This window comes from Populus euphratica, unplaced genomic scaffold (genome assembly GCF_000495115.2).
Source record: "Populus euphratica unplaced genomic scaffold, PopEup_1.0 scaffold638.1, whole genome shotgun sequence".
NCBI lineage: Eukaryota > Viridiplantae > Streptophyta > Magnoliopsida > Malpighiales > Salicaceae > Populus > Populus euphratica.
The window spans coordinates 61,682-70,290 of record NW_011500509.1 but is presented as its reverse complement, the minus strand read 5'-3'; the positions used below and the strand labels follow the sequence as shown (position 1 = coordinate 70,290).

Genomic DNA, 8,609 nt, shown 5'->3' with positions numbered 1-8,609 from the left:
CCTAAGGCTTCAGAAAGAGACGCACTGTTCACAAATTATAGTTGCCGATAATCACCTAAGGCATGGAACCAATCCTATAAGGTGCCAAAGAACTTTGCAGAGAATTGTTGTGAGGCATCCCCAAGTGCTGCGCCGTCCTTAAGCATATAACTAGTTAGCCATGAATGAAATTCAAGGATTCTGCCTCGCCATTTTACTCGCGGAATGTCATCCAGAGTAAAATATCCACTGGTATTTGGAGAATGGATATGAGGTTGATAATGGCGAGGATTAAGATTTACAAATCATCACTACTAACTAGTTCATCTACACTGACTCTTGTGGTAGAGGTCGGAGGAGGCTCTGGCCAAGTCCGGGAAGATTGAGGGTCTGATGAATGTGCTGAAGGAGGATCATCCATTAATAATGGTGCTATGGAACAAATGTTAGAAGAATCATCTTCAGTAAAAGATGCTTCAGAGGTTACAAGAGTGTCATCATCAAGAGTCTCTTCTTCAGATGTATGAACAAGGGGTTCATGAGTTAGGATTTTAGGTATAGTCTGGTAGGAATAAGTAGTTAGTAAAGACTAGATAGGGTTGGAAGGTTGGTTTGTCTGAATCATAAGTTGATAAGGGTCCTAGGAGTCTTAGAAAGGGTCATCTGGTTCATGCCTTTTAGATTCAAAAGAATCAGAGGATGAGAAGATGATAAGGGCTGGTGATCTGGGTTTTTTAGAAAGAGTTGGTATTTGGGTTTTCCCTTTATCACATTTGGAGAGAGGTTTGAAAAGTTTTCCAGTGTCTAGGTTTCCAAATAATTGAGATGTGAGAGGTGGAGGTTGGGGGTTGTAAGAAGAGGAATGTTTAGCCTAATAAGGGTCTGGGTAATAGGAGGTCATCCTAGTTTGTGAAGGTTCAGGGAAGGGTAAAGGCGTGGATTTGGATTGGCTAATTTGTTCTGAAGATACTTGAGTTGTATTTTGAGAGATTGAATTTCTTGTTCCTTTTAAGGGTCTACCTGTCTGCCAGTAGAAGCTTGAATGATCTACTCATGAATGGTGGAAATCCTTTGTTGAATTTCAGCACACAATTATTTGAGATGTAAAATTCTAGAACCAATAGAAACTATCATCCTTTTCAGATTAGTCTGCACTAGGTTAACCTTGGAGAACATAATTTTGAGCAATGACATTTTGAGTCTGCCAATTGAGAACAGCTTCAGCTTGGGTAACTTGTTTAGGGCGGCTATCAATATCAACGCCTTGAGGATTGTGAACTTGGGGAAGAGTACGAAATCTGTCTTTGACCTGTTCATGGAAAGCAGGAAAATCATCATCATAAGGTCTTGTTGGTTGATACATGGTAATTGTGGGGACTTGGTCTGGAGATGACTAAAAAGGAGGAGTATATTTGACAAGATAGTCAAATTTTCTAGAGGGTTGTCCCAAGGTGTCCATTATTCTGTCTCCTTGATTATAACATACTTTCAGCTTTTTACTAGAAGATTTTCTTTTATGCTTGGAGGAGTCATCTTCCATGGCTGCATTACAACAACTATCATAATGACAAGTGTCCTATAAAACATGATTGTTTATTAGTACTTAAAAGTGCATTTTTCTCATGGTTTTATATCATCATTTTGCACTTGAAGTATCAATAACTCCTTAACCAAAGCATGTTTTATAATAGTATATCTAATAATATAAGATACCTTTAATTTGTGGTAAATGTTCATTTTAAATGCAGGCCTATCACATAAATGAAAGGATTGATTGATGAATTTAAGAAGTGAAATTGAAAGGACAAAGAGATGGCCAAACTTAGAAAAGAGATGTCAATGCAATCCAAACCGAAACACTGTTCGGTATTTGGATCATATCTGGAGCTGTAGATCTCAGATTTAGGTCTACTTTATATGGATAGAAAGATAAGACATAGACCTACAACTTTCATATGGAGCCCAAGACATAAAAAAGTCATTTTCAACTCCAAATTGTAGCAACAACAAAGAAGTCCAAATCTGTTTTCCAGCCCGAGCACTGTTCAATGTTTGACCAATATCTGGAGTTATAGAAGTCCAAATAACCTGAATTGTTTACATAAAAAAGTTGAGATAATTTCCTACAACTTTCATGTTTCCAAGTGGCTTCAATTTTGACGTTATCAATGACGTTTTGGGCAGACAAGAGAAGATAAGGATTGTCACCAAGTCAAGAGTTGGTCACCCATTCATCAATTAGTCATCAAATCAATAGTTCCTAATTTTGGCCTATAAAAGGAGGCATTTGCCATTCATTTAGGCATCTTGGTTTTCAAATCAAGATTATGCTCTTGCTTTCTCTCTTTGTATTTTTTGTAATGTTTATGCTTTGCTTTCATTAATATCAAGTTTATGTCTTTCATTTCCTTTCCTTTACTTAGTTAACTCTTATCTTATTTATGTTTTTATTTTGTTTATTTATTTTTCTTTCTTTCATTATGTTTAGTTAAGTTTATTATGTCAAGGTGAAAAGGTTACATTAATGGTGTAAAAATAAGTATAATGTAAACTCAATATGGACTTTAATGTTTGATACTAACATGTTTTCTATTTGTTATCTTGTTCACTATTTAAGACTTTGCTTGTTAAATAACTAATCTTGATTTATGTTGTATAACACTTGGTACAACAAATGCTTGGCACTTTCATAGTTCATATTGTATGGTATAACCGACACTTGAGCTATGAAAAGAACTTGATTTGTTGTTAACATAAGTTATAATCATGAATGTTTGACGAGATTTACAAGTATTAGCATTAATCGAATAAGATGACTAGTGTAATTATGTTAACAATCTATAATTTGATTGGAGCCTCCTTTGTGTATGGTTTCCAATTGAATAATAAGAGTTTATATTATACTTGTTTGACATACCATTAGTGGAACCTCTAGCCTTGACATTTGTTATTATTATTGTTTAATCCTTACATTAATATTTCATCTCAAAGTTCTCATCTTTTTCTTCTTCTTCTCCTTCTCTTTCTTTATTATTATTATTACTACTACTACTACTACTACTATTATTATTGTTGTTGTTATTGTTGTATTATTGTTATCTGTAATTTATACAATTAACCTCCATGTGGTTCGACCTCGGTCTTGCCGGGTTATTTATTACTTTGACACTCTTGCACTTGGGAAAAAACATCAATCTTTTAGTCGTGTCAATTGTCCTAAGCAAAAGAATAGACGGGGAGGATCTGGAGCTGGTTGCACCATCGAGATGGAGGAAGAAAAGATTCCTGGGGGAGAATGGAAGATTCTCCCTTCTGGAAGATGATTTCTACAGTTCCATCAGCTTTTCTGGTAAACTCAAGTTCCGTGGATTGTATAGGGAGAGAGTTTTGATGTAATTTTTCATAATTGGTAATCCAAGAAGAGAGAAGTAACTTTTGTAAGTCCTCTTTCAGGATTTGTTGCGGAACATGGGTACAGGTGGCTCTTTGATTAGTATCAACAATGATGAGCAAGGCATTATTGGTAACAGTGAGTACTAAATCAAAGGTATAATTTTGGACCCAATAAGCCATTTGATAATGAAGAGTGGCTTGATAGGTGTCTAAAACTTGATCAGCACTAGTGATTTGTAGTTGGACATTCAAAAAGCGATGGAGTTGAGGATCATCCAAAGCCATATTGAAGTTGGGATAGAAAGTAATAGCTACTGTGCCACAATTAAGCATGGTTTCAAGAGATCCAATGCATGCATGTTGATACTCTAAATATCGGGTATCTAGAAAAGTTAATCTTGCTGCAACAAGTAAGCCTTTTCAGCTATGGTAAGACAGGGCTAGACGAATAGCACCAAAATGAATGTGTATATATCCTTGAGAAATCCACTAGCTTGGAAATTCAAATGGAATTTCAAGAGTAACAAATTGTTCTCGAGAAGTAGCAGGAATCTTATATTGATCAAAAGAGGAAGCTTGAACATATATTCCTTTGCCATACGAGAAGGCTGTTTGATGAAAGTTTTAATACTGCGGACAATAAAAGGAGACTTTTTGGCAAAAGCATGATAAGGATTGACGAGAGGAAGGTCTGTTTTAGTATTTTTTTTGTGTATCATCTAAAAGATTAACCTCATAGAGATAGGCAAGCTTATTAGATATAGACTGGCGAATAAAAGGGGAAGGGGGAAGATGGAAGGAGGAAGAAGAAGCCAGAAGAGAGGGAGGAGGTGAAGATGGAGAAGAAGAGGAGGTCATAGTCACCCATAAACCAGAGCCTCTGATACCACAATTGTTAGACAAATACTCTGACAGAGTGGCTTAACGAGACCAAATTTTATAGACACTCAATAGCTACTCACTAGAGAGTCATGTCTTATTGGATGATAACAAAGGCTTCTAGTTTTTAAATGCAAAGAGTTTGAAGAACATAGATGACACGACGAAAAGATTGTTGTCTTCTCCCAAGTGCAGGAGTGTCGAAGTAATAAATAACCCAGCAAGACCGGGGTCGAACCACAGGGAGGTTAATTGTACAAATTATAAATACAATAATACAACAACAATAATAATAATAACAACAACAATAATAATAATAACAACAACAATAATAATAGTAATAACAATAATAACAATAACAATAACAATAATAATAATAGTAGTAATACTAATAATAATAGTAATAATAATAATAATAACAATAATAAAGAAAAAGAAGGAGAAGAAGAAGAAGAAGAAGAAGAAGATGAGAACTTTGAGATGAAATATTAATGTAACGATTAAACAATGATAATTACAAATATCAAGGTTAGAGGTTCCACTAATGGTATGTCAAACAAGTATAGTATAAACTTTTATTTTTCAATCGGAAACCACACATAAAGGAGGTTCCAATTAGATTATAGATTGTTAACATGATTACATTAGTCATCTTATTCGATTAATGCTAGTACTTGTAAATCTCGTCAAGCATTCATGATTATAACTTATGTTAACAACAAATCAAGTTCCTTTCATAGCTCAAGTGTCGGGTATACCATACAGTATGAACTATGAAAGTGCCAAGCATTTGTTGTACCAAGTGTTATACAACATAAATCAAGATTAGTTATTTAACCAGCAAAGTATTAAATAGTGAACAAGATAACAAATAGAAAACATGTTAGTATCAAACATTAAAGTCCATATTAAGTTTACATTATACTTATTCTTACACCATTAGTATAACCTTTTCACCTTGACATAATTAACTTAGCTAGACATAATGAAAGAAAGAAAAATAGATAAACAAAATAAGAACATAAATAAGATAAGAGTTAACAAAGCAAAGGAAAGGAATTGAAAGGCATAAACTTGATATTAAGGAAAGCAAAGCATAAACATTACAAAAAATACAAAGAGAGAAAGCAAGAGCATGATCTTGATCTGGAAACCAAGATGCCTAAATGCATGGCAAATGCCTCCTTTTATAGGCCAAAATTGGGAACTATTGATTTGATGACTAATTGATGAGTGGGTGACTAACTCTTGACTTAGTGACAATCCTTATCTTCTCTTGTCTGCCCAAAACGTCATTGATAACGTCAAAATTGGAGCCACTCGAACATGAAAGTTGTAGGCAATTGTCTCAGCTTTCTTGTATAAACAATTCAGCTCATTTCGACTTCTAGAACTCCAGATATGGCCAAATTACTGTACAGTGCTCAGGCTGGAGGACAGATTCAGGCTTCTTTGTTGTTGCAACAATTTGGACTTGAAAATGGCCTTTTTAGATCTTAGGCTCCATATGAAAGTTGTAGGCCTATGTTTTACCTTTTCATCCATATAAAGTAGACCTAAATCTAAGATCTATAGCTCCAGATATGACCCAATTACCGAACAGTGTTCCGGTTTCGACATCTCTTTTCTAAGTTTGGCCATCTCTTTATCCTTTCAATTTCAGTTCTTAAATTCATCAATCAATCCTTTCATTTATGTGATAGGCCTGCATTTAAAATGAACATTTACCATAAATTAAAGGTATCTTATATTATTAGATATATTATTATAAAACATGCTTTAGTTAAGGAGTTATTGATACTTCAAGTGCAAAATGATGATATAAAATCATGATAAAAATGCACTTTTAAGTACTAATCAATAGAGTTAGAGAAACAAGTTCTTTATTAAAAAGGCTTCACCTTAGAAGACTACTCTCCTGAGGTTCTGCCTTATAATATTACACACAGCAAAGATTTATACTAATTTTTTAGGCTTTCGCTTACATCATTCATTACATAAGAAAGTATTAGAGCACACTTAATAAGACACCCTTATGATACAAACGACAAAATACAAATGACAAGCTAGTACAATACTAATATCAACGGACAATAGGTTCATAATCTGGAGAGAGATTTTGATATGATAGGGTATCCTGATCTTGAGTAGTTTGTACTTATAGGGCCAACACATAGTCATCATCTTCAAGCATTTCTAGCTCGTGGTTCCAAAAGCGTTGGCATGCCCAGAATTATTTGCTTGAGTTTTTTTGTTTTTTTACTGCCTTTGTAAGTCATGGAGATGAACATAATATTTAGGGTCATAAAAATTATAGCCAAGTTCTTCATCAGGATCTTTTCCTTTAGGCTATGATGGTTCATCAGGAATAATGTCGTTCTTGAGGCATACTGTTTTTTACATGGTCCGGAGTTCCAAGAGATTTTCTAGGCAGTGTTCATACAGGGAGTATGGATGGGTTTTGTAGAAAGCAGCTTGTGGAAAACTTATAACCAGATGGTCTATTGATGCTTTGAAAGGCTTGTGGAATATGAAAGTAGAGAACAAATGAGTAAAAGTTTATTTAACAGACTTATTTTGAGATGCATTCTGATATACTTCAATCCAACAAGTTTGTGGATGAGGCCATTGAGATTTTTCATGTTGGAGAAGGGATATTCATTGTGTAGGGCTGTAGAACCAAGTGAGGAATTTCAAAATATAATTCCAAGAGTCTGTTTGCCAAGAAGTTTGTGAAAGAATTTTTTTTTCTTCTTTTTATTTCAGCGCTCTCACTAATCACACTATACCCGACTTTCAAAATATATTTTACCGCAATTGGTTATTTTTACCATTTCCAAAAGGATGGACTTTTCAATTATTTGCATTCTTACGAGGCTTAACTGTTGGTTTTAGAGTATTTGGAAATGCAATATAAATCATATTTTTTAAAAAAATTTAAAAATTTATTTATTTAAAATAAAAAATTTTATATTTTTAAATTATTTTGATGTATTGATATCAAAATTATTTATTTAAATAAATAATTTTTATTTTAATATATTTTTAAACGAAAAATATTTTAAACCGCTATTGCTACCATAATATCAAAAACACTCAAAAAATTTAGATAAGTCAAGTTTTTAATTAGGTTTCAAATAAATAAAATTTAAAATTTTAATTAACTTAAGTGAAATATAATTTTTGTAAAAAATCAAAAAATTAATTTATAAATACTTAACCTCACATATTTTTTTTTTATAACCTACATCTATATGAATTAGCTATGTGTGTGGATTTTTTCTTAATTTTTTTATATATAATATTAAAATCTTAAATATTATTATTTTTAATTTTTTCAATCGATCCAGATTAACTTATATGATTTAAAACTCGAGCTCTAGATTAGATCAATTTCTAAATTAGGTTTAATAACTATAATTATTTGAAATCATTGAAAGTATATTAATTACTTAAGATTATGTAAAATTCCCTTGAACCCAAAATAAATAAAAAAATTTTGTATATATTTAGAGTTGTACGAAACATGAGAACTTTATGGATTTATGAAAATATATGCATAGAATAAAAGGCATAAAAAACAAAATTAGGATTATAATATTATATACCAAATTTCAAATGATATATAGATTAAGAAATATTTTAGTATTAAATCCGTTTAAATCAAACAAACAAATAAGTTTAAAACATAATCAGAAAACTCCTTTGTTTTTCAATATATATATATATATATATATATAAAACCACAATCAAGTGTCAAAACTATCAAAATTATAACAAATAGTTATTGGCTTTATTTTTTTCAACGAAGAAAAGCATCCAAACAAACATATTTTATATTTTTATTTTTGAAAATTTGAAAACCAAAACAGGCGCCATAATTTTTAAAATTTTTAAAATCTGTCAAGGATTGTCCATTTACTTGAACTTCATGGTTTAAAATTCAATGAGCATCATCAAATAATTAAAAAGAAAAGATGCATGATTATAGTACAATATTTTTTAAAATGTTTTTTATATAAAAATAGTATTTTTTATTTTTAAAAATAAAAAAATACGGTTAATCTCCTATTTGTTTTTCTTTTATTAAATTTCATGCTTACTATTCAATGGGCCACAGAATCCATCCGTATCAATATCAATAAAGAGTTCGTAGTAACCATCTAGGTGGTGATCAAGTGGTAAGAACTTGGGATCAAAGGGTTTGCTCCCTCTATGGTCTCAAGTTCGAGTCCTTGGTTACTCATATGATGGCCACTAGAGGCTTACATGGTCGTTAACTTCAGGGCCCGTCGTGGTGCGCGCAAGCTGGCCCGGACACCCACGTTAATCTAAAAAAAAAAATAAAGAATTCGTAG

At 32.3% G+C, this 8,609-nt stretch overlaps 1 protein-coding gene across 1 annotated transcript in view; it reads right to left on the bottom strand.

Annotated features, from left to right (window-relative positions):
* Window positions 1–8,363: 8,363 nt before the first annotated feature.
* The window catches only part of LOC105115096 (chromosome-associated kinesin KIF4-like), an 8,980-nt gene continuing 8,734 nt past the window's right edge, over window positions 8,364–8,609 (bottom strand). Inside the window, exon 28 of the mRNA XM_011011885.1 lies at window positions 8,364–8,403. The gene's annotated coding sequence lies outside the window, so the exon portion shown is untranslated. The remainder of the gene's footprint in view (window positions 8,404–8,609) is intronic.